The following is a 27,850-nucleotide window of genomic DNA, read 5'->3' as shown; positions in this document are numbered from 1 at the left end:
TTCTCTCTTTTTACAAAATGAGAAACAGATGGACAATGTGACCTTTTTGGTTGATATCGCTTCACATTTGAATGATCTGAATTTGAGGCTACAGGGAAAGGACAATTCAATTTGTGACTTGATGACATCTGTCTGCTCCTTTCAGAGGAAACGTCTTCATGGAAGACTTGCATAGAGTACTTCACGCACTTCCCAGCAGTGCAGGAACAGGTTCAGGGGACGACGAGATGCTGTTTTCTTTCGTTGGCTTTATTGATAAGCCTGATTGTGAACTTCAGCAGCCGTTTTTACAGCTTCAGCTTTGGACAGCAACTCACAACATTCCTTCAGAATCTATTTCTCATGCACTGCTGTCAGAGGGTTCTCAAAGAGAGTCACACAGCACTTTGAATGGGCACATGCTGGATCCTCTCCAGATAGAATTGCTCGATCTCCAAGAAGATGTGGCCCTGAAAGAGCAGTTTATAAGAACTGACCCTTCCACTTTCTGGCTTCAAATGGTTATTATGACAACTTTCCACTGGTCTGAGCAAAGTAGCCTTGTACATATTGACCATGATGGCTCCACACGCCACTGCAAGACAGCTTTCCTCGACAATGAACATAATTAAAACTAATATCATTCCAGGCTCTCGATCGAGCACCTCCACATTTGTATGAGAATGGCCCTGACTCCATTCAAGCCCAGGTTTAAATCCTGGCAGGACAAGCTAGAGATCAATTCTCTCACTGAACAAAAAAGCAGGGGAATATAACAGGGGAACAAAGTGAGCGTCCTAAAATTGTTTAACTGTTAAAATTTGTTGGTTTATTTTCTATAAAAGTCTGCTGAGTCAGAAAAGGGGGAAATTCTCCCTTATTTTTTTGAAGTTCAGAACTTATTTAAAAATGCCACAATTTTATGCACAATTGCCTTTTATTATGAAATGCAGCCCTACTCTTTTTTAGTAAACTATAAAACATGCATATCAGCAGTCATACATTTATGTTCAGTTCTGTGTAATGTGACAATAAATATTGTCAATGGTTTTTTAATTGTTCTGAATTAATTTGATTAGACTTTTTAGGTATTAATTACATCAAATGTTGATTAAATGAAAAATGAATAGGACACTATTCACACTAAACAGTTATAATCTTTTGGACCTTTGTTTCTAGAAATATTTTCTAACTGATCCTCTTTAAATTTAGTTGAATACCCCAGATGTAGAGCTTTATTTTCCTGACTTTTTGTCGAGCTGAACTATACAGGCGAAATCCGTGTATTGCAGCATGTAACGATTCAAATAATGCGTAAGGCGCTCAGCAACGTGCGCACGGCATTTTGGGATCTGTTAGTTTGTGTGCAATCAGCGCTTCATATCGCCGAGTTATATTAATAGCGAGTTTGGCACGTGTACCTTAAGGGCTCATTTTAAAGTGCGCCTAATGAAATGTTTTATTGGGCTATTTGTAAAAAAGGATGAGAATGTGGGAGTTCGTGCGTCACAGCTTTTACAAAGTTTACGGGCAGGATTTCTCTCTCTGAACGGGGCGCGTCTTTTGGCGCTTTACGGCAGAGTCGTGAAAACTCTGATTCTGATTCTGGCACTGACTGCGGCGGAGACGTGAGGATGATGGCGACGGTGTTCCGTGGCGTTCTAGACAGTTTTAACTCAGCAAATAAAAAAATGACACTACAAGCAGTGCGGCGCCTGGCGAAACCAGACAGGAGAGAAAACAAAGAGCCAGAAAGGAAAGGAGGCGAGTTCCATCTACGCCAAGCTGCGAGTCATCACCCCAACTTTGCACCTCTGAGTGAGTGATGTTGTCCCCTTCATTAATATTTCTTTATTCTTTATAGGTAGAATTTGGGGGAGTTATTGCACGTTGGAGGCAGTGAATGCTGTTACACAGTAAAGATGCATACAAATATACAAAAAAAGGTTTTATGTGAATTACACCGTTTAAAATAACTTCTAAAGTGGAGTTTGAGACCACTGCTCTATGGTAATGCAGCTTTGAGTTATTTAATTTGGAATGTTAACTAGTTTAGTAAATCAGTACGTTAGTTCTGTTGGTATTACATGAACTATAGAACGTTGTTAGTTGTAGTAACTGTTTCTGAATGTACATTTATAGAGGGGGTCACAGATGGTCCCGTTTCCTTCCAGTGTTGCGCAAACCACCAGATTTTGGAAAGGCAGCGCATTTTTAAAAAGGAAATTGGGAGATGCTTCCAACCTCGCTGCCCGATGAGTTTATTTTAATCTGCCAGGATTTATGAACTGAACAATAACTTGGAGTGCCAGAACACACACACACACACACTCATTTCCCATTTTAGGTTTTAATCTGTTAAACTAGTTATGTTTTAACACGCTTGTAATTATCACATTAGTTCCCATCCCGAAACTGAGATGAACAAGTACTGAGACGTGAGACTGTGGGGAGAATATTTCAGTGTCAGATTACACTGCCGGCTTTTAACTGTAGAAAAGAAAAATGAAAATGAGATGCTTTGCTGCATCGATGCAGATGGAGTTAACCTTCATCTTCAGTGGGGTTTAATGTAGTATTCATGTGAATAAAATGAGCTTTAATTCCACCCCCCGTGGAGTGGGCCAGGGTCCACCGCGGACGACACAACATACAGGTAAAAGTGTTCTGTTTTTTTACACTACAGTTCAAACTTTGTAGATCATTCAGTAATTGACTTGTTTTTCGATTAAAAGTATAGAAAAATTACTGGGAAGATAATAAATAGTTATGGACAAACATTGAAATAATGATGTATTCAAACCCACATCTGTTGTGTCATGAAGGCCAATTTTGTTTCTTCATTCAGTGCTGTACTAAGATTATTGAAAGGGTTTTATAATAATCAATGATTTTTGAATCAGTGTCAGTCTCTTGTCAGCAGCCATCAGTGCCATGGACCTATCTGCCTGCTCTTCCTCCTCCCAGGTAACACCTCGCTTCACCTTTTCATGTCCGGATAGCCATTAGTATTCTGCCTGTTTCAGATGCAACTCTGCTACACTCTGTACAGCCCCCAGCGTATGTTAACCCAGTACAGCAGCAACAGCTACTGCAGCCACGTATTTCTGTCATAATGTCCATGTTATAGCGTGTCGTCCAATCCCATCCATGACCACCAGGTGGAGTTCTAACTAGAAGCACAGTAATGCAGGTTCCCACTCAGGCCTGTAATCAGGTACCTGATATTTTATGTTCCCAGCATGTAGATCTTCCTTCGGTTAGTTCCCAGTCACCCCAAGAACATACTGACGATGTATAGAAGACCCTTCATTTCCTAATTTCGTTCATGATGATCCTTTAGAGTTTGCTATGTTGAAAATGGCTCTGCATAACTTCATCATGAATCTGAGAATAGCCCACTTCCATACAAACATGCTCTGACAGCCCTTCAGCAAAGATATGGGCAGCCCCACCACTTAGTATTGAGAGAAATAAGCACAATTCTTAAGTGACCTCCGGTGCGCTCTGGTGTCGGGTCTTAGTAGGCCTGCTCCAGTCTCTGGACACTAATCAGGTAGCTGCAGAGTTGGGCAGTTCTTCGCATGTACAGCAGCTCCTGGCCAAGCTCTCTTCAGACCTCATGGCAACCTTTGCCAGACATGCCTGCACTGCAAAGCCGGATACCTCCTACAACCTTGTGGGTTTTGCAGAGTTGATTAACAGGAATCTGAGTGCCAGATGGTGGCAGCTCAAGAGAGTCAGAGACCGAAACGAGAGCTGAATTTCACTGGGAGGAGACCAGCCGGAACACCATACTGCATGGGAAATTTTTTTGGGAGCAAATGCGTCAATAGGTCTGGGTAGAGCTCCTAAATGAATGAACATCTGGAAGGCAAGGTGTCATACAAAATACAGAATACATAAACTGGCAAATTTGAGAAGTGATTTTTATTGTTTTGGTTCGTAAATTGATAGAGAAGCCTTTTGTTAACATAACTTTTTGAACATACAAGTAAGCTATCTCCATATAGGTATTTTTTCCTTCAAAATGAACTTAAACTACACTCCTACTACAAGCATGAGGTGGGGTGGGAAGACAGATGCTCTGGTCTGTAATTTTCAGAGAAGTGTGATTTAATTAGCTCGGAACCACGTCAAAATATGGCAGTGACTTTGCTGAGGGGCTGAATGCAACATCTAGTGTATATATCTACGAGGTGTGTCTATGGTAAAGATTTTTTGCGCACCAAAGGAACAGAAAATATGCCTCTTGACATTTCGGTCATGGAAAATGAGAGAGAGAACACTTAAATGCAGATTATACACATATAAGTGATACACATTATAAGTGATCTCAAACTCTGAACCATGCTGTGAACAGACCCTCAGTAACGTTTGAAGGCCAGCACTGTATGGACAGTAGATCATTAAATCATCTGCACACGTCAGGTTATTGATTATAGTTCCACCGACTACACATCCATGTATACATTAAAAAGAAGAGATGACAGAACACTTCCTTTACTAACCACATGACAAACATCAAAAGGGACGGACACACAGTTACCCCATTTAACATACGTAGACTGATGAGTGAATCAAAAGGATATAATCTTAATTAAGGAGTTGGGGACCCCACTGTATTGTAACGTATAAAATAACGTCTCATGAGTCACACAATCAAACTCTTTCCAGAACCTTCGGTACAGAGTCTGAATCCCCAAAAATAAGGATTTTAAAACATAAAAACATAACATTTAAATTTAAAAATAAAAAAACAAACATTCACATGACAACAGGAACAATAAGTCTCATAATCCACAGTAAAAAAATCAGATAAAAAGAACAAATACATGAATTTGGATGTGATCTTTGTAGAAAATTATACAAATTCTGAAATGTCCAAAAAATGAATCTACTGCTGACTGTAAAGAAAATGCTAAATATCCAAATGCTAGGCATCTACGTTGCCATGAATTTGTAATGCTCTTCACGATTCTATCTATTATTAATTTCTATTTAATTTGACCAAATTGGTCTTTATTGGTCATTTTAATATATTAGGATTCTTTAAGGCAGGGGTGTCAAAATCGTGGTCCGAGAGATCACTTTAAATATTCATTATTAAGGCCCAGAGATACGAAGCGCTAATAACACACAAACTTCAGATCCTCAGCGAACTCAGTGCGCCGGCACTCCGTTTCTCAGCAAAGTGTGCACTGCATTATGGGATCTGTAGTTGTACATCATTTAGAGTGGAAATCACCGTACACCATCATCATGGGCTGGTAAAATTCAGCTTCCAGATTTACAATCTGAAGTCAAATTATGCAAATTTAAAGACTTTTATGCATTAAAAAGCACATGCATTCCTTTTGACAGATTTACTGTACACAGATTTTACACAACTGATGGGTTTCTGTAGAAGTGTTCACCAAACTAATACCAGAAGTGTATCTCTATCCTCAATACACATTTTTTATATCAAATTTGATGTGTAATATCAAGCTGTTTTTATTCTGGTTGCAATTTTACTGACTCAAACTTTATGTTTCTGAAACAGATATCAGTGATAATGAAGATGACAGTAGAAGTTCCTCTTGGACACCAGGGAACACGTCACTCAGATGGCTCTCTACTACATTCTGCATGGCTATACATCCCTCCACCAGATTGTGAAATTCAAAGTGCCAGGAAGAAAGTATGAACCAGTGGTGGGATTTCTCAACAGATACAGGAGAAGAGGAGGAAACAAGGGCCCACGGCTCCCATTCCAAACCAAGATGTCCACATGACCAATACTTCACACTGGCCAATAATGTAATAATGAAAAAGGGAAGGTGCAGGGTTCCTGGGTTCACAGGAATACCCAAAGTTATGTGCAAAAATGCAACATACACCTTTTATTCCACAGCAGAGAATAACATGTTGTTTGTTCATTTTTTACTTATTTCATGATTTTTTAAAAATAATATATTTACTGATTGTTCGTTCATACTGTCAAGGCCGATCCAGGGGGTGCATTCACTGACATGGGGCTGGAGCTGGAAGCAGACTGTGGGGTGAAAATACATGTAGGCAGCGCTTCATGGAAACAGGGCAGGGGCAGAGGTGATCTGGAACAACTTCTGTTTGCCATGTTGATGCTCATGCAGCAGGGCAGGTATGTGAAAGAGTTCAGTAGCAGGCAGCGCCCGCACCGGCAACAGGTGGGAAGAAGTAGCAAGTGGTGGTCACCGTGGTGATGTGCACGCTGCAGCAAGGAGCCAGGCTGGAGACGGGGTTAAGGAGACTAGTTGTGGGGGTTCCTGTGTGCGTCCCTACCGACAGTGATATGTGCCACAGCTACAAATAAAAAAAGAGGCAGAAGATTTTTCTGTTCAGTTATATTTATTTTCCCAGAGGCATTCATCCTCCATTCATATTTAATATTACTCAAGCATTAAATAAACACAAAACAATGTTTATGTCATATTTCATCACATGAAAATAGCCCATCATTTCGATATGAGCAATTATGACTGGAATATCACAGGTTAATATTCATAAACCAGCAAGGAGTCACCGCGCTCAGCTCACATTATACGTTCAGGTGATATATTTCCCGAAATATGAGTACATTCTGAGCACAAAACAAAACTTTATCGTCGCCAGTATACTTTAAAAGCACGACTTCCCTCCTATAAAAACGCTGGCGCCATTTTACATTTACAGCATTTATCCCCTGATCCAGAGGAACTTACAACCAGTAGTTACAGGGACAGTCCCAGCGTCACTTAAAATCGCATCATGACACAGCGCCACTAGAGTCACACATTACGGTGTAATGTCACGTAATACAGTGAAACACCCCACTTCTTGTCGCGGGGTTCAGCGCGACAAGTGGGCGTGGTTAACGCTGTCACTTCAGACGCGCAAACCGGACAAAACAGCGGCTTTCAGAGCGCACCATAATTCAGGAATAGGTGAGGAGGGGGAATAAAAAGGGTTAAATACTTAAGAGGGGCATGAGCAGGTAAATAGTTCCATCGGTGAGCTTACCTGTACAGGCCGAAGTGATTGAGGTGGCCTCACATTTTCCTGATCAAAATAAATGTCATAATGAAGGAAACACTGCGTGCACGAGTCGAAATAGCTTCTACCCTGTCTAGCAATTACTGGGCGACTGAGTTGTTCTAAAAACTGGACTTTACAAGTTTATTTATTACTGGTTTTAGTATTTAACTGCATGTATTACTTCTTATTACTCCTTTAATGAAGCTTGATCAAATTACCAAATTAACATAAAATCCTTATTTGCTTTATTTAAAATCGCCGTCGCGTTTTATAAGCGCCTCCGTGTTTAATGTTAGATTCGCGCTGCGCCGCACGTCGCGTCGGACGAGAACGTCGTTGTCATGGAAACGGAGTTTGTTGATTCTCAGAGCTGTAAAGCGACCGAGAGGAGCGACATCGTTTTTGGTGAGTAGAGAGTACAATGTTAAAATGTTATTTTTGCGTGGACCGGCTGGTTTGTGACCTCTAACCCTTCAGTGCGGGACCGGCGCCATGTTTTACTAATTAAAATAGTCCCCGTTTATCCAGCCGACATCGGTTTAGCTGCTCTTTCCAGAGCAAATAGGTTTATACTCGCAGCAACAGACTCTCAGACATCTATTCACTACAAATCACGTGGTGACTAAAGAACTTAAAAAAGCAACGTGCTCCGGTCAGTGACGTCATCGTGTTTGTGTTTTAATTTAAACAGAGATAGAAGCTGATCAAAGTTAGCAGATTAGGATATTCATCCGGATGGAGACCATGACAGAGCAGCGAGGAGGACCAGGACATCCAGGAATCGACAGCAGCAGGAAGACGACAGTCGGCCCAGACCCAGTTCAGCGGTGCGCGGCTGCGTATCTACTGGGTGCTCGGGCCTGGACTAAACCGACTGAGGGTAAAACTTGTTTTTTTGTGTTTTCTTGATTAATGATAAAAACCACTGATCCCTTTCAGTTGAGTTTTGTGAAAGTGAGGTGATTGTGAAGATTTCAGAATCAGCACAGTTTTAAAGTAAACAAGCAAATAATTCCCAGTTGTCTTGTTAACTAAGTCTTACATGTTATTGTTGTAGATTTTACACTCGTGGTAAATCTTGTTATTGTCTCTGTTGAAGGTTTGGCTATTTTGATTGAGCCAATGCCCCTACCAGCAAAAAGGGCAAAGAAGGTGCAGCAATACCCTGCAGCCAGGAAGCCCCAGCGATACCCCAAGGCCGGAACGTCACAGGTCAACGCGTTGACCAAGTTGCCCCTGAGGGGTACTGTAGCCAAGCCGCCTCTCCCCTACACTGCAGCCAAGAGGACCAGACCAGACAGCTTGTCCAGGAGGAACCAGACGAGCTGTCCTTACAGAAGACCCCAGCCTGGAACATCCACCATGCTGCCTCTGCCTGTCACCGCTGTGACCAGTTCACCAGAGGCAGGCATGAAGGCCACCGGGACGCAGCCAGACCCCACCACCACCTGGACCCAGCTGCCCCGGGACAAGCTGGTCCGTCTCTTCAGTGCTCAGATGGAAAAGCCGAATCCACCTGTGTGCTTTCCATCTGGGAGGAAACCGCCTTCTCGCCTCATGTCGACCAGCACGATATCAGAGCGAGAAGACATGAAGAGAGAAGCTCAGCAGCAGCGAGAAGAGGCAGCCAGGATCACGAGGGAGCAGCGAGGAGGACCGGGACATCCAGGAACCAACAGCAGCAAGAGGACAGCGGTCGGCCCAGACCCAGTTAAGCGTCCTGCTGCTGCGTATCTACTGGGCGCTCGGACCTGGACGAAACCGACTGAGGGTAAAACTTCACATGTTTTTGTGGTGTTTTAATTAATGATTTTTTTTTTTAAATATTGTGATCAACAGTTATATTCTAGTGAGAGTATTCTATACTCTGCTGAGGACCATTTGGAGATTTTTGTCACCACTGTCAAATTTTGGAGATTTTTGCCACCACCACCAAACCTGACAGTGGTGACGACTGACACTGGGGACAAAAACCTAGTCTTTCACATGATATGCATAAGTTTTTTCACATTATAAATATAGTTTGCCTTCTTTTGCTACTTCAGACCTCTTCTTTATCAGTATACATTAATGTCATTATCTAATCTAATATATATTTTTTAAAAACAGACAGTGTTGACATGTTATGGTGGTGAAAGTAGCTGTGTCCAAAATTATGAACAAGTTTAAGAGAAAAAGCGACCTTACAGGAACCCTGCACTAGAGCTGAATGTTTGAAAATGGGTCCTCAGGAATGTAGTTGACTTTGTAGTTGCCTGATTTTATTGCTTTTTATAAATATCTGACGGTGGTGACGATAATGTGGGTTTGAGAAGATTGTTATCTCCTATAGAAGGCCAATTGATTTTGTCAGCAGTGGCCAGTATATAATAATTTAAATTAATAATTTTTTTTAGTACACCTAGAAAAGAAGCCTCACAAATGTGCAAAAAACACCCTGATTATTTTTATTCATGAAAATGTTTTTAATTTCTAACATAATGGCCACTTTTCTTAGTAGGACATGTTTTTGCTAAAGTTTCAAGAATCAGTGTTTTCCATCCCAACATGCATTATAATTAATGTAAAGATTTCAGAATCAGCTCAGATTTAAAGTAAACGACAATTTTAACAAGCGCATAATTCCCAGTTATCTTGTTAAGTCTTACACGTTACTGTTGGTAGATTTTACACTCGTGGTAAATCTTGTCTCTGTTGAAGGTTTGGCTATTTTGATTGAGCCAATGCCCCAACCATCAAAAAGGGCGAAGAAGTTGGAGCGACACCCTGCAGCCAGGAAGCCCCAGCGACACCCCAAGGCCGGGATGACGAAGCTGCCCCTGACAGGCACCGCAGCCAAGCCGCCTCTCCCCTACACTGCAGCCAGGAGGACCAGTCCAGGCACCTTGTCAGGCAGAGACAAGACGAGCTGTCCTTACAGAAGACCCCAGCCTGGAACATCCACCATGCTGCCTCTGCCTGTCACCGCTTGTGACCAGTTCACCAGAGGCAGGCATGAAGGCCACCGGGACGCAGCCAGACCCCACCACCACCTGGACCCAGCTGCCCCGGGACAAGCTGGTCCGTCTCTTCAGCACACAGATGGAAAAGCCGAATCCACCTGTGTGCTTTCCATCTGGGAGGAAACCACCTTCTCGCCTCCTGTCGTCCAGCACGATATCAGAGCGAGAAGACAAGAAGAGAGAAGCTCAGCAGCAGCGAGAAGAGGCGGCCAGGATCACTCGTAATGGGATAGACTGCAGCGTACTGGCTGACCGCTGGCACTACCCTTACGTTTGGCCTAATTAATGGGGAAGGAAGTGAGAGGTAAGTTAGGAGATATGTAGTAAGTTAGGCCATAATAGTTATTAAGCTATATGTAATAATAGTATGTAGTAAGTTAGGAAGTAATAGTTAGTTAGTTATATGTAGTAAGTTAGGTAATAATAGTTATTAAGTTACCCCCCGGTCTGTCTCTACAGCAGTCGGATGGAAAAGCTGATTCCACCCAGTTCTGCAGCAAGGAGAACCAGGACATGAAGGAATCAACAGCAGCAAGAGGACAACGATCGGACCAGACCCAGTTCAGCGTCCTGCTGCTGTGTATCTACTGGGCGCTCGGACATGGACGAGCCGACTGAGGGTAAAACTTCACATGTGATTTGTGGTGTTTTCTTGAACAAATTAATGATACCAATCATTTTTTAAGTCATTTTTTGTCATTAAGCCTGATTGTCATTAAGTTATCTTGTCTTACATGTTACTGTTAATCAGATGGAAAAGACAAATCCACCCAGTGCTGTGTGCTTTTCATCTGGGAGGAGCGAGAAGACATGAAGAGAGAAGCTCAGCAGCAGCGAGAAGAGGCGTCCAGGATCACTCGTAATGGGATAGACTGCAGCGTACTGGCTGACCGCTGGCACTACCCTTACGTTTGGCCTAATTAATGGGGAAGTAAGTGAGAGGTAAGTTAGGTAATATGTAGTAATTTAGGTTTGTAATAGTTGTTTAGTAAAATGCATTAAGTTAGGTTGTAATAGTTATTAAGTTAGATTTAGTAAGATAGGTTGTAATAGTTAGTAAGTAGTATGTAGCAAGTGAGGTAGTTATAGTTATTTAGTTATATGTAGTAAGTTAGCTTATAATAGTTATTAAGTTACCCCCTGGTCTGTCTCTTCAGCACAAAGATGGAAAAGTCGAATCCACCAAGTGCTGTGTGCTTTTCATCTGGGAGGCAACCGCCTTCTCGCCTCACATCGTCCAGCATCATATCAGAGCGAGAAGACATGAAGAGAGAGGCCCAGCGACAGCAAGAAGAGGCGTCCAGGATCTGCAGCGTACTGGCTTACCACTGGCACTACCCTTAAATTTGGTGAGAGGTAAGCTAGGTTTGTAATAGTTATTTAGTAATATGTGATATAATTGATATGATGTCTGTGTGTTTACGTGTTCTGTTCTAGTGACACGGTAGTACAGTGCTTGGAGCTGCTGCCTTATAGGAAGAAACTGGGTTCTAGTCCTGGCCCGGGTTCTTTCTGTGTGGAGTTTGCGCACACTGCCCGTGTTCACGTGGGTTTTTCTCCGGGTACTCCGGTTTCCCACACTCAGTACATTCAAAACATTATTTCCAATTTAGGCTTGGAAAACCCAAAATCTTCTTCAATTTCTTCTTCTTCTTCTTCTTATTATTATTATTCCATTTTACACAGCAACAATGATAACACTTTCAGCATTTCAACCACCACATATTTCAACTATTCACCAGTTTAACCAATTCAACCACATTTAACCTCTTTCTCTTAATTCCTTCTTCTCCACTCCTCCTTTTTTCTTTCCATCTCTGCTATTCATCCTCCGTAACATGTTTAATTTTTGAACATGCTCCAAACCTCATCTGATTTCATGGGCCAGGCCCAGTTAGCATTTTTTAATTTTAGCATGCTAGCATTTACTATTACACTCTTTATGTTCTTTCCTCTACTCTTTTTGCAATTTTACCCATTCCACAAAATTAACTTATTCTAAAACAATTCCACTCTTCCCTCTTAATCCTTTTATCCTATCGTTTTTTAAACTTTCACTGCTTTCCAAGCCAAAATTGAGTTATAATTAGTTTAAATTGGCAGCTAAATTTAGTCAATCTACTGGTTGTTCTGTGAACCAGTATGAATTGGGCAAACCAAACCAAAAACCCTGGTGGTGTATTGGTAACACATTCACCTTCGTGGTGGAAATACCGGGTTCGAATCCTGGCCTGGGTTGAATAATTGGTTTGCCCTAAACATTGTTGTTTTTCATTTTTATCTGTCTGTTTGTCTGTCTCTTGTCTGTTCTTTATTATATAATGACATCATATTATATGACATAAAATACATTACTGTAAATAATATAATACATGTAATATAAAAATGCTCTTCATGAACAGGAATTTGTGATTTGTCTTTTACAGAGCAATCACTGGATTATATATGAGCTCCCATTGTGACGTACCGGGGCCATGGGGCCGTCACAGCTTTTTATGGAGTCCTGATCCATCCCAGCTGACACCAATGTATCGGGACTCCATAAAACCTGTGAAGCAGCATGCAGACATCATTGCTGCATTAATGTGGACATTGTGTTTGTTTATGTTCCTGGCCTAGTGCCTCACGCCTGTGAGTTAGTTTCCATTTGTATCCTGTTTCCTTTGTTTTGGCTCTCCTGGAAGTGGAACGATCTGCAGGTGAGTTGGCAGAGCGACGAGGAGGCCAATTACAGTGGCGAGGAATCGGTGTTTGGGCATGGAGGACGCACCCCCCGCCATGTTTGAGATGTCGGGCGAGGACCTCTGCATCCTGCTGTGAAGCCTCCCTGTTGATGCGGATGACACAGACAGCAACGAGAGTGAGGACAACGCGAGCTGGTGTCTGAACAGTGTAGGGTCTGTACCTCCCACAGTGCCCTTCCTGAATTGTCACCAGTGTGGTGTGGGCCCACATGACTTCCTGGTGCATGAAGATGGTGAGATCGAGGAGGAGTTTTGCGATCCGGTGGAGTGCTGGACAAAGCATGCGATGGATTGTTGCCAGCCAGATGCTGCGATGTCGGTCCTGCTTTGAGGTAACCCCGCCTCTCCTGCGTTAATCGTAAACTCATTCTCCGTCTGCACTGATGTTCCCCCGCAGGCAACAGCACTGTATCAGCACTCCAGCCCACAGCAGAGAACATCACCCCCTCCTGGCAACCTCCTCCCTGCTCACGCCTACCACCACCACTCGAGAGGAGTCCACAGGGGTCGCCTACTACCACCATTGCACGCCCACAATCGTCAGTAGCGCAGCATCCTGCCCTCTGCCTGGTCACTGCAGTCGTGCCATGCCATCTTCAGCATCCTATGACTGCTCCCTGTACTTCAACCACTCTAAGCGGGCTGGTAGAGCTTTTTCCGGGTGTCCACCACAGCCTGCAGTGTCTGATCAGCCATTACCCTGCAGGAGAACACAGACACACCAGACATATGTCAGGTGTCCCGTGGAGCAGGAGCCGCTGCTATGTCACATGACAGGACAGCATCCGGAGGTTCCGGGTCCTTCAGTGCCAGGGAGGACCACCAACTACAGCAGTCCCGGAGCCCTGTGGTTGTCGCTGCCATCAGAGCTGCACCCTTGAGTGGAGGGTAGTATGATGTCCCAGGGCCACGGGTCCATCACAGCAGATGCCCATGCGGCAGATTATGCAGTCTTGATCCATCCGTTTCCATCCGTTGTGCCGTTTTTTTTTTGTGTTACTAAATGACTCCCCTTTCCTTCTCCCATCAGCCCTCAGTCGTGCCACCCATGATCACTTTACTTTAATGAATTAATATGGTGATTATTTGTCTTAATGAAAATGTTGATTGGGGGGTCAGGTTTGTGACAAATGCAGTTCTACTCTTCCTTCTCCACTTCCTCCTGCTCATAGCAGTCTGCTACACATCAGCAGATCTTTTCTTGGTGTGGTGGGCTACTGCTGCTATATGTCTTGTAAAAAGCTGTTTCAGAGCCACCGTTATGACTTTATTGTCTTCTTTTGGGACTTTGATGTTTGGAAGATAAGTTCACTCTAGAGTGTTGGTGGGTTTCCCCCTTTTTTCTGTCCTTTATATAGCAGCAGTCACAGTTTCTTCTTTTATTTCATTTGTTTATCATATTTTGTTATGATATAGTGACGTGCTTTCAGCTTTTACAAATATTGTAATTTTTGAATGTTGGCAATAAAAATCATTATAATTTTCTTCTTTGAGTTCTTCATTGTGTTGCATTGTTTTAATGTTTTGCTTACCCTATGACCACAACCTGACTGAGCGTTTGTAAAAGATGAGATAATTTTTTCAAAAATCAACTTCGCTTACTGACTCTTATTCTTATATCACCTCTGCCAGCACTTACTGTACCATTTACACACGACCTGTTATACAGCAGTACCCAACAGAAAGTGTTCAGGAAGGTACTATTTAAAATTGTAAATCACACACATAATGCTGTCTAAAAAGTGAAAGTGTCCATAATCTTCATGTTGATATGTGGACATGTGCTAGAAGAACTGGGCGTTGGTCTCTCCCAACTCTGTAAACTAAGGAATGATCTCCTACAAGCAAAAGTCTGCAGATGGAGAACACGACTGTATTTCTGTCATTGTTGCACAATTTGTTGCACGGTTGAGATAAATCAATATTTGATCAGCATTTGTTCAAATGCATAAACAAAATTGCTTGCATCTTAGATAAACCATGGTTATATGGATATTTTATATATTATTGTCTTGACACAGTGCTACTTCTCTTTAAACAGAAGTTATTCAAAGAAAATATGCAATTATGTTCCCTTATGTAACATAAAGCAGGACTGTATTTTTTAATATGACACCCTACAGACACAACGATGTGGTCATCAGCGAATGATGAGCTTAAGACCAGCAAAAATATGAATCTGTATATTAATCTTTGATAAAGGAAAAACAAGAAGCTTGTTAATAAGGAGTTGTTGAACATTTCACAGTTTTGGATACTTTGGGTTTTCTTTTTTCTTTTTATTGTACCATACAATTCAGAATTTGGTGCTTCTGTGGCCAACTGTGCTCAAAATGTTTTATGGGGTGGTCTGAACACAGTTTGTACATTTATACCACCTAAAAGTAGAATAAAAGTGCTGTATTATGCAAGGTAAAGAGACTTTTTCAGTACTTTTTCCACAATTGATCATTCTTATATAATGATAAATGCAATCATATACTTTAGCATATTAACAAAAGACGTTTTGTAGAATTGTATGCTCTATGATTTCTTATGAACATTGGAATAATTCTGTCCCACCCCAAATATATGAGTGTGATCATCTATTAATTCAATGTGTTAATTCAGGCTCAGCGCACAGCCAAAACAGAATTGAAAATGCTCTATGTGAATATATAGAAAGAAGGTCTGAATGTGTGTACATCTCATCTGTACTTACAGCTTAGCATGTCTCTGTATACAGAACCCTCCACTGTATTTTGCACTCATTGTTAAATTGAAATGATCATAAAATTTAAACAAATCCCCCATGAAAAATAAATGCTTATTTGACAAAATTTTTGGCAGCACATTACAAAATCTCTTTAGATCATCCAGAGATTGTCCTAGTATTGCTGTAATTAATTGTGGTAACTAATATAGAAGAGGAATTGAACTATAAGAATGTAAAAAAAATCTGAGGTAAACATATTGGTGATTGACCGCTGTCACAAACCCCACTTCTTCATTGAAGTGAAGAGGATGACTGGAGGTTACAGTGTTGCTGGGACCCGTAATCAGAAGTTTGCGGTTTGAATGTTTTATTATATCTTTCCTTGGTACAACACTGAAGATGTGATGCTGTAAATGTAAAGTATACAGTTGCTCTGCACTCAAAATAACTAACACACAGACTATAATGTCCAAACTGCTTGCAACAAAAGTGAGTTACACCCCTAGGTGAAAATGTACAAGTTGTGCCCAATGAGCCATTATCCCTTCTCGGCAGGGCCTGTTCTAGATAGGCATACATGAGGGGGCAGACAGAAATGACAGACGCCATGACAGGCGCCCGGGGAGCAGTGTGTGGGGACAGTGCTTTGCTCAGTGGCGATCAGGGAGCTCTGGATAACTTTTAGTCATGTGACTGGATTGCACTTTTTTTCAGGCGTCAAGTACAACGATGAACATCCTGAGAGATAAAAATGAATGAATTATTTTAACATGGGGTGGTAGTAGCCTAGTAGGAAACACACCCAGCTGTGAACCAGAGGACCACAAAAATCACAGGTTCAAACCCCACTTACTACCATTGTGTCCCTGAACAAGACACTTAACCCTGAGTGTCTCCAGGGGGACTGTCCCTGTAACTACTGATTGTAATTTGCTCTGGATAAGAGCATCTTATAAATGCTGGAATTGTAAATGAATTCAATCCAATGAACTTGAAACGACAGCCACATGCTATTTTCTGCGCGGTTGGTGGTGCCAGAATCACTGGTTTCGGGGACAATGACATCTGTCCGCCAGTCTAGTTACACACACCATTCTTTCGGTCCATTGGAGCAGCAGTCCCGAGGTAAGATTAGGATGGGTGCGTCGTCCCCTCCTCCCACCCCGACCTAATGGATGTTCTTTAGACTCAGACACCCGAGACACTGGAAACGATTCAGATGATTCTGATCGGAGAGTCTGAGATTTAAGGTGTGGCGCCAGAGGACATGCTAATAGACCTCTGGGCCTGGCACAGGAAGAGCCTGCTGTGAGGCGGGAAGTGATGTCATGTATTTTAAAAGAACCAACACAGTTATTAGGGTTGAAACTGCAGAATTTATGACAATATCAGTACACACAATGTGAGCAGCTTGTGTGTGTGTGTGTGTGTGTGTGTGCGTGAGTGTGTCATGTCCTGCAGTCTATGAACTCACCTTTTGACATCCCATCTCAGTCTTTTCATCCAAGTCTTTCTACAGTACAGTAAATAAGCTCAGGCTGAATCTGCGGTAAGAGAAATAGGTTCCTGGTACCTGTGACCCAGCTGACCCACATACTTAACCCACCACTGACCCAGGGGACTCACCTGTAATTAGTCAATGTGGATGAGGGGGGACATACATAAATTCAGTACAAATGTCACCAAACTAATCATTAGCAAGCAATCAGCCATTTTTGGTGCTATTTATGGTGTAGGTTATTTTTTATTTATGGTATAAGCTACTGATGATGCTGTACAGGTATATGAAAATGAATGCAAAAACCACCCACACATACATCAAATTAACATTCTGCAGCTATGTATACCTAGAAGAGGAAATAAAACCAAAAAGATGGTTTTTTAAAAGTACAATCATCTTCAAATTGCAATAGGTATATGATTAGCTCACCATTCTGCACAGTCTGGGCTTGGGACTCCTTGCCTGTCCTCGCAAAGAAAGCAGAACCCATGGAAGGGGCATTTCCTGCAGCTGAAACGAGAACCAGACCAAAATGTAACAGCCAAGAAAAACAAAGAAAACGTTACAGACATTTACATGCAACAGTGTTGATCAGATAAACACAGTGACAAAATACTGAAATATTTTGGAAAAAGAATATTAAACGCATTGGCATCGGTAGGAAAGGGGGGCATTACAAACGAGAGCACCGCCCTCTGCTGGGGAAAAAAGACCTCTGCATCTCAACCTGTTCCCGTGACACATCGCAACCAGGGAAATAGTTTTAGTTGAAAAAAATTTAAACAAATGAGTGCCCTTTTTATGTGTGTATACTAGGAATATAAATAATACATCACAACCATGCATCAGATTAAAAACTAAACGGGACTTTTGCCCCATCGCCAGCCCACTAGGGGTTTGATTCTCGCTCTTGTTGCGTTGATGTTTTGTGGGGCAGTGGTGGCCTAGCATATACAGAAATGGACTCATAATCAGAAGGTTGCAGGTTCAAATCCCTGAAACACCAAGGTGCCACTGAGCAAAGCCCCATCCCCACAGACTGCTCCCCGGGCACCTGTCATGGCTGCTGGGTTGTATGCACCATGTGCTGTGCTGTGTTTCACAATGACGATCATAATCGGAAAGTAGTACTTATTTGTCTTTTTATTTTTACATTTAGAAGATGAAAAACCTATAATTAGTTTCAATACATCCTAAAGTAAACTTAATAAAATAATTTTGAACCACACTAGTGACCTGACATGGAGGGATAATAAATTGTGGGTTGGGTTAAATTATATTTTCTTCTCGTGCCTGCATTTAGGGAGAATTTAGGGAGATCTCGCCATCTACTCCCAACATGTATCCTCTGAATCAGATATCTAAGAATGAACACAGCATGTTTAGGTATGTGGCCATTAAAAGACACATTGAGTGCAATGAGAATAAGAAAAAATAATGCAAGTTCCACCAGGCCACCACCAGGTTTCCAACGAGCGGGTGTGAGTAAATAATTAAGTAAGTGTGCTCTCACAATCTCCAGCCAAAAACTGGCTCACAGCCAATAGTTTCCCGCTGGAGCTCTACGAAAAAGTGACCTCGGAGACGATGATGTTGTCCTCCAGGGCCGATCCACAGCCCATGCAGACTGGATGTCCCCTGGACTGGTCAACATCAATGTCAGTCCCACCGCAGGTCCTGCAGACCCTCATGATGGCTGCAAGGCCGGAGGGTCAAAGGGGACACCTCTGAAAGGGAAAATGAATCTGGATTAGCCACTGCAAATGCAGATACAATCACACACACCATTATGAATCTGGTAATATCTGTACACCCTAAAACCTCACAGATAAAGCGTCTATTATTAAATATCAGCACCATTGCAGTGGCATTAAAATATGACACCTGTAGTGTCACATGAGTGCGTGTGTGACCTGTAAGTCTCTTTTGCCTTTTCGTGTTCCACTAAGATGTGACATTATGATAATATCAGAGATATGTAAACGGCGGGTTTAATGGCAGAGAAAGCCCCCAGTCCACGAAGATCTTCCAGGCAACATTACCAACCTGTTTACCATAGAACGCTATGAACAGAGATCCATGTATTGATCTCATCTGCTCATCCGGATGAGCAGCCTTCTTTACTTCAGCATGAGACCACAATAAAATAAATAGGGTTTAAAAGTTTTGTGCCATTGAAAACTCACTTGTTTAGGCTAAAATAGGATGTGTAGAAATACTACCCTGTTTTCACTGTACAATTTGCCTTGGAACTTAACCCATATGCACATCCTTGCCAAGGTGAACAGTTTCTCAAAGCCTTGCAAGATCCCCCTCCCCTTGGGTCTGATGTTATATTAGTAAGGTCATCCTTAATAGTTGTCCAAAAAGTTGAAACCTTATTTATATTACATGGAATTGTACATATTAATAAACCTATGTGCATTACAGCAAAGTTCCCAGGTGAATTCTACAGTGAAAACAGTGTTGTACATTTGCTCTTTTACCCTAAATAAATCAGATTTTAGTGGCTCAAAACTTTGAAACCCTTTTTATATTGCATGGAAATGTCCATGTTCATGATAAATACATTTATTCTTACGAGCCTCATCTGTTCAGAAAACGTGGCTCTTATTAAAAGTGCCAATGTGAAACGGCATTATGAGACATAATGGAAACATTCCCAATAAAATCTGAGGTAATATCACTGCAAATAAGCAGTCTCAGAATCCAATACGACCAGCCCAAAGGGATCCCGAGTCAAACATTCACTGCCCAACAATGTTCTCATGTGTGTTCCCTCAGAGCTGCTTGGATTTTGGGTCAACACAAAAAAGCCATTTACTGATTGAGAGGTTGTCAGTAACGTTACTTGATGGAAAACAAGAGCTTTGAGATAAAATAAAACAGATACCGTTGTTAGCATCTTCTGCCACAAAGAAAAGGGAAATATTGTCTCAGGATGTGCTAAACCAGCTAGATGAAGCCATGTGTAAGGAAGAAGAAAGAAAGTGAAGTGATTGTCATATGTGATATACAGCATCACAGCACACAGTGCACACAAATTTGTCCTCTGCATTTAACCCATCACCTTGAGTGAGCAGTGGGCAGCCATGACAGGCGCCCGGGGAACAGTGTGTGGGGACGGTGCTTTGCTCAGTGGCACCTCAGTGGCACCTTGGTGGATCGGGATTCGAACCGTCAACCTGCTGATTGCGTGTCCTCTTCCTCAACCGCTTGGCCACCACTGCCCCAGTGTACGGCACCATGTGAAGGTTTATCTGTGGATTAGTCCACTAACTTGTGTAACGATGTTCAACTGTTAGTCCGTCTGGTATTTCAACACAGACCACAGAATTCTGTGAAGATCTTTTAGGGCTCACCTCACTTCAGACCAGAAGACATCTACATAACTGCAGATGGAGCCCCTGCTATGATAGGGAGAGAGAAAGGAGCTGTAGCGAGACTGAAAGAAGACAATCCTGAATTCACATCTTACCATTGCATCATTCACCAATCTGTCCTCAGTGTCTCCCTGTCAGACGAGCATGCTGAGGTGATGAATACAATGATGCAAATGATCATTTTTCTCAGGGCATCTTCTTCCTACCAGCATCGCATCGAGAATTCCTCAGAGAAGTCGATGCTGATGATCTTTTGCTGCACGATAATGCGAAACAGCTCAGGAAAGGCAGGGTGTTAGCATGCTTGTGGTCCATTAGGAGGGAAGCAGCATCTTTTTTGGTAGAACTAAGAAGTCAGAAGGCAAAAGAGTTTTCTCTCTTTTTACAAAATGAGAAACAGATGGACAATGTGACCTTTTTGGTTGATATCGCTTCACATTTGAATGATCTGAATTTGAGGCTACAAGGAAAGGACAATTCAATTTGTGACTTGATGACATCTGTCTGCTCCTTTCAGAGGAAACGTCTTCATGGAAGACTTGCATAGAGACTTCACGCACTTCCCAGCAGTGCAGGAACAGGTTCAGGGATGACGAGATGCTGTTTCTTTCGTTGGCTTTATTGATAAGCTGATTGTGAACTTCAGCAGCCGTTTTTACAGCTTCAGCTTTGGACAGCAACTCACCACGTTCCTTCAGAATCTATTTCTCATCACTGCTGTCAGAGGGTTCTCAAAGGAAGTCACACAGCACTTTGAATGGGCAAATGCTGGATCCTCTCCAGATGGAATTGCTCGATCTCCAAGAAGATGTGGCCCTGAAAGAGCAGTTTGTAAGAACTGACCCTTCCACTTTCTGGCTTCAAATGGTTATTATGACAACTTTCCCTGGTCTGAGCAAAGTAGCCTTGTACATATTGACCATGATTGGCTCCACACGCCACTGCAAGACAGCTTTCTCAACAATGAACATAATTAAAACTAAATATCATTCCAGGCTCTCGATCGAGCACCTCCACATGTGTATGAGAATGGCCCTGACTCCATTCAAGCCCATGTTTAAAATCCTGGTAGGACAAGCTAGAGATCAATTCTCTAACTGAACAAAAAGGCAGGGGAATATAACAGGGGAAGAAAGTGAGCATCTAAAATAGTTTAACTGTTAAAAATTGTTGGTTTATTTTTTATAAAATCTGCTGAGTCAAAATTCTCCCTTTATTTTTTTGAAGTTCAGAACTTTATTTAAAAATGCACAATTTTTATGCACAATTTCCTTTTATTATGAAATGCAGCCCTACTCTTTTTTAGTAAACTATAAAACATGCATATCAGCAGTCATACATGTATGTTCAGTTCTGTGTAATGTGACAATAAATATTGTCAATGTTTTTTAATTGTTCTGAATTAATTTGATTTGACTTTCAGGAATTAATTACATCAAATGTTGATTAAATGAAAAATGAATAGGACACTATTGACACTAAACAGTTATAATCTTTGGGACTTTTGTTTCTAGAAATCTTTTCTAACTCTTTAAATTTAGTTGAATACCCCAGATGTAGAGCTTTATTTTCCTGACTTTTTGTCGAGCTGAACTATACAGGCGAAATCCGTGTATTGCAGCATGTAACGATTCAAATAATGCGTAGGGCGCTCAGCAACGTGCGCACGGCATTTTGGGATCTGTAGTTTGTGTGCAATCAGCGCTTCATATCGCCGAGTTATATTAATAGATCTATACAAAGTAATCTCGCGGGATGTGACCCGCGGGCCGCGAGTTTGACACGTGTACCTTAAGGGCTCATTTTAAAGTGCGCCTAATGAAATGTTTTTATTAGGCTATTTGTAAAAAAGGATGAGAATGTGGGAGTTCGTGCGTCACAGCTTTTACAAAGTTTACGGGCAGGATTTCTCTCTCCTAACGGGGCGCGTCTTTTTGGCGCTTTACGGCAGAGTCGTGAAAACTCGGCAGATTCTGGCACTGACTGCGGCGGAGACGTGAGGATGATGGCGACGGTGTCCGTGGCGTTCTAGACAGTTTTAACTCAGCAAATAAAAAAAACGACACTACAAGCAGTGCGGCGCCTGGCGAAACCAGACAGGAGAGAAACAAAGAGCCAGAAAGGAAAGGAGGCGAGTTCCATCTACGCCAAGCTGCGAGTCATCACCCCAACTTTGCACCTCTGAGTGAGTGATGTTGTCCCCTTCATTAATATTTCTTTATTCTTTATAGGTAGAATTTGGGGAAGTTATTGCACGTTGAATGCTGTTACACAGTAAAGATGCATACAAATATACAAAAAAAGGTTTTATGTGAATTACACAGTTTAAAATAACTTCTAAAGTGGAGTTTGAGACCACTGCTCTATGGTAATGCAGCTTTGAGTTATTTAATTTGGAATGTTAACTAGTTTAGTAAATCAGTATGTTAGTTCTGTTGGTATTACATGAACTATAGAATGTTGTTAGTTGTAGTAACTGTTTATTATCTGCGTCTAGAACCATTCTGAATGTAAATTCAGGGGGTTACAGATGGTCCCGTTTCCTTCCAGGCAACCACCAGGCTTTGGAAAGGCATCGGATTTCTAACAAGGAAATTGGGAGATGCTTCCATCCTCGCTGCCTGATGAGTTTATTTTAATCTGCCAGGATTTATGAACTGAACAATAACTTGGAGTGCCAGAACACACACACACACTCATTTCCCATTTTAGGTTTTAATCTGTTAAACTAGTTATATTTTAACACCCTTGTAATTATCACATTAGTTTCCATCCCGAAAATGAGATGAACATGTACTGAGACAGAGACGTGAGACTGTGGGGAGAATATTTCAGTGTCAGATTACACTGCCGGCTTTTAACTGTGGAAAAGAAAAATGAAAATTAGATGCTTTGCTGCATAGATGCAGATGGAGTTAACCTTCATCTTCAGTGGGGTTTAATGTAGTATTCATGTGAATAAAATGAGCTTTAATTCCACCCCCCGTGGAGTGGGCCAGGGTCCACCGCGGACGACACAACATACAGGTAAAAGTGTTCTGTTTTTTTACACTACAGTTCAAACTTTGTGGATCATTCAGTATTTTACTTGTTTTTCGATTAAAAGTATAGACAAATTACTGGGAAGATAATAAATAGTTATGGACAAACATTGAAATAATGATGTATTCAAACCCACATCTGTTGTGTCATAACTATCTTATGTACTAAGATTATTGAAAGGGTTTTATAATAATCAGTGATTTTTGGGTCTTTGTCACAGCATGCACATCAGACATGCACTCAATGAAATGTGTCCTCTGCATTAACCCCTCCTCTGTAGGTGATGAGGAAGCGGTCCCAAAATCAGAGAGTTGCCGGTTCGAATCCCGAATCGCCAAGGTACCACTGAAGTGACACTGAGCAAAGCACCGTCCCCACACACTGCTCCCCGGGCGCCTGTCATGGCTGCCCACTGCCGCAGTAGAACGAGTGTCAGTCTCTTGTCAGCAGCCATCAGTGCCATGGAGCTATCTGCCTGCTCTTCCTCCTCCCAGGAAACACCTCGCTTCACCTTTTCATGTCCAGATAGCCATTAGTATTCTGCCTGTTTCAGATGCAACTCTGCTACACTCTGTACAGACCCAGCGTATGTTAACCCAGTACAGCAGCAACAGCTACTGCAGCCACGTATTTCTGTCATAATGTCCATGTTATAGTGTCCATGTAATCAGGTACCTGATATTTTATGTTCCCAGCATGTAGATCTTCCTTCGGTTAGTTCCCAGTCACCCCAAGAACATACTGACGATGTATAGAAGCCCCTTCATTTCCTAATTTCGTTCATGATGATCCTTTAGAGTTTGCTATGTTGAAAATGGCTCTGCATAACTTCATCATGAATCTGAGAATAGCCCACTTCCATACAAACATGCTCTGACAGCCCTTCAGCAAAGATATGGGCAGCCCCACCACTTAGTATTGAGAGAAATAAGCACAATTCTTAATTGACCTCTGGTGCGCTCTGGTGACTCCAAACACTTCAGGGACTTTGCAGTACGGAGTCGGGTCTTAGTAGGCCTGCTCCAGTCTCTGGACACTAATCAGGTAGCTGCAGAGTCAGGCAGTTCTTCACATGTACAGCAGCTCCTGGCCAAGCTCTCTTCAGACCTCATGGCAACCTTTGCCAGACATGCCCGCACAGCGAAGCCGGATACCTCCTACAACCTTGTGGGTTTTGCAGAGTTGCTTGAACAGGAATCTGAGTGCCAGATGGTGGCAGCTCAAGAGAGTCAGAGACTGAAACGAGAGCTGAATTTCACTGGGTGGAGACCAGCCGGTGTGAGAAGTGTGATTTAATTAGCTCGGAACCACGTCAAAATATGGCAATGACTTTGCTGAGGGGCTGAATGCAACATCTAGTGTATATATCTACGAGGTGTGTCTATGGTAAAGAGTTTTGCGCACCAAAGGAACAGAAAATATGTCACATGACATTTCGGTCATGGAAAATGAGAGAGAGAACACTTAAATGCAGATTATACACAATACTAACAGTCTGTATAATGTTTCTCTTTCCTTACAATTTTTCTTGCCATTATAAGTGATCTCAAACTCTGAACCGTGCTGTGACCAGACCCTCAGTAACGTTTGAAGGCCAGCACTGTATGGACAGTAGATCATTAAATCATCTGCACACGTCAGGTTATTGATTATAGTTCCACCGACTACACATCCATGTACACATTAAAAAGAAGAGATGACAGAACACTTCCTTTACTAACCACATGACAAACATCAAAAGGGACGGACACACAGTTACCCCATTTAACATACGTAGACTGATGAGTGAATCAAAAGGATAGAATCTTAATTAAGGAGTTGGGGACCCCACTGTATTGTAACGTATAAAATAACGTCTCATGAGTCACACAATCAAACTCTTTCCAGAACCTTCGGTACAGAGTCTGAATCCCCAAAAATAAGGATTTTAAAACATAAAATTTTAATTTAAAATATAAAAAAATAACCATTAAGATGACAACAGGAACAATAAGTCTCATAATCCACAGCAAAAAAAAATAGATAAAAAAACAAATGCATGAATTTGGATGTGATCTTTGTAGAAAATCATACAGATTCTGAATGTCCAAAAAATGAATCTACTGCTGACTGTAAATAAAATGCTAAATATCTAAATGCTAGTCATGAATTTGTAATGCTCTTCACGATTCTATCTATTATTAATTTCCATTTAATTTGACCAAATTGTTCCTTCATTTTAATGTATTAGGATTCTTTAAGGCAGGGGTGTCAAAATCGTGTTTCGCATCCTGTGAGATCACTTTAAATATTCGTTATTAAGGCCCAGCGATACAAAGCGCTAATAACACACAAACTTCAGATTCTCAGCGAACTCCGTTTTTCAGCAAAGTGTGTATCTGTAATTTTTACGTCATTAGGGCTTCAAAATTCAGGACTTCAGTGTCACCAGAATTTCTTTGAACTGAAAAAACAACCAATCACTACATCTAATGAGTGTTTAGTTGAACCTGCTAAAAAATCCTACCTGCTTGAGACTTTTTTTAGAAGTGTTCACCAAAAAAATACCAGAAGTGTATCTCTACCCTCAATACAGATTTTTAATATCAAATTTGATGTGTAATATCAAGCTGTTTTTATTCTGGTTGCAATTTTACTGACTCAAACTTTATGTTTCTGAAACAGATATCAGTGATAATGAAGATGACAGTAGAAGTTCCTCTTGGACACCAGGGAACACATCACTCAGATGGCTCTCTACTACATTCTGCATGGCTATACATCCCTCCACCAGATTGTGAAATTCAAAGTGCCAGGAAGAAAGTATGAACCAGTGGTGGAGATGAGGAGGAAACAAGGCCCACGGCTCCCATTCCAAACCAAGATGTCCACATGACCAATATTTCACACTGGCCAATAATGTAATAATAAAAAAGGGAAGGTGCAGGGTTCCTGGGTTCACAGGAATACCCAAAATTATGTGCAAAAATGCAACGTACACCTTTTATTCCACAGCAGAGAATAACTGTTTTTGAACATGTTGTTTGTTCATTTTTTACTTATTTTATGATACATCAAATTTGAATTTAATCTCATGAAAAACAAAAAAGGCCTGTTATGGTTCGTTCATACTGTCAAGGCTGATCCAGGGGGTGCCTTCACTGACATGGGGCTGGAGCTGGAAGCAGACTGTGGGGTGAATATACATGTGGGCAGAGCTTCATGGAAACAGGGCAGAGGCAGAGGTGATCTGGAACAACTTCTGTTTGCCATGTTGATGCTCATGCAGCAGGGCAGGTATGTGAAAGAGTTCAGTAGCAGGCAGCGCCCGCACCGGCAACAGGTGGGAAGAAGTAGCAAGTGGTGGTCACCGTGGTGATGTGCACGCTGCAGCAAGGAGCCAGGCTGGAGATGGGGTTAAGGAGACTAGTTGTGGGGGTTCCTGTGTGCGTCCCTACCGACAGTGATATGTGCCACAGCTACAAATAGAAAAACAGGCAGAAGATTTTTCTGTTCAGTTATATTTATTTTTCCAGAGGCATTCATCCTCCATTCATATTTAATATTACTCAAGCATTAAATAAACACAAAACAATGTTTATGTCTTATTTCATCACATGAAAAATAGCCCATCATTTCGATATGAGCAATTATGACTGGAATATCACAGGTTAATATTCATAAACCAGCAAGGAGTCACCGCGCTCAGCTCACATTATACGTTCAGGTGATATATTTCCCGAAATATGAGTACATTCTGAGCACAAAACAAAACTTTATCGTCGCCAGTATACTTTAAAAGCACGACTTCCCTCCTATAAAAACGCTGGCGCCATTTTACATTTACAGCATTTATCCCCTGATCCAGAGGAACTTACAACCAGTAGTTACAGGGACAGTCCCAGCGTCACTTAAAATCGCATCATGACACAGCGCAAATAGAGTCACACATTACGGTGTAATGTCACGTAATACAGTGAAACACCCCACTTCTTGTCGCGGGGTTCAGCGCGACAAGTGGGCGTGGTTAACGCTGTCACTTCAGACGCGCAAACCGGACAAAACAGCGGCTTTCAGAGCGCACCATAATTCAGGAATAGGTGAGGAGGGGGAATAAAAAAGGGTTAAACACTTAGAGGGGCAGGAGCAGGTAAAATAGTTCCATCGGTGAGCTCACCTGTAAAGGCCGAAGTGATTGAGGTGGCCTCACATTTTCCTGATCAAAATAAATGTCATTATGAAGGAAACACTGCGTGCACGAGTCGAAATAGCTTCTACCCTGTCTAGCAATTACTGGGCGACTGAGTTGTTCTAAAAACTGGACTTTACAACAAGTTTATTTATTACTGGTTTTAGTATTTAACTGCATGTATTGCTTCTTATTACTACTTTAATGAAGCTTCATCAAATAACCAAATTAAAATTAAATCCTTATTTGCTTTATTTAAAATCGCCGTCGCGTTTCATAAGCGCCTCCGTGTTTAATG

At 41.8% G+C, this 27,850-nt stretch overlaps 1 long non-coding RNA gene across 1 annotated transcript; it reads left to right on the top strand.

Annotated features, from left to right (window-relative positions):
* Positions 1–22,303: 22,303 nt before the first annotated feature.
* On the top strand, positions 22,304–26,251 carry LOC114783504 (uncharacterized). The gene is made up of 4 exons (XR_003748502.1): positions 22,304–22,527; positions 22,893–23,369; positions 23,665–23,723; positions 26,049–26,251. It is a non-coding gene; the product is annotated as an uncharacterized LOC114783504 (long non-coding RNA).
* The last annotated feature ends 1,599 nt before the right edge of the window (positions 26,252–27,850 follow it).

This window comes from Denticeps clupeoides, unplaced genomic scaffold (assembly GCF_900700375.1).
Source record: "Denticeps clupeoides unplaced genomic scaffold, fDenClu1.1, whole genome shotgun sequence".
NCBI classification, from domain to species: Eukaryota; Metazoa; Chordata; class Actinopteri; order Clupeiformes; family Denticipitidae; genus Denticeps; species Denticeps clupeoides.
Note: the sequence above shows the minus strand (reverse complement) of the source record. Positions and strands in the feature narration are given on the sequence as shown.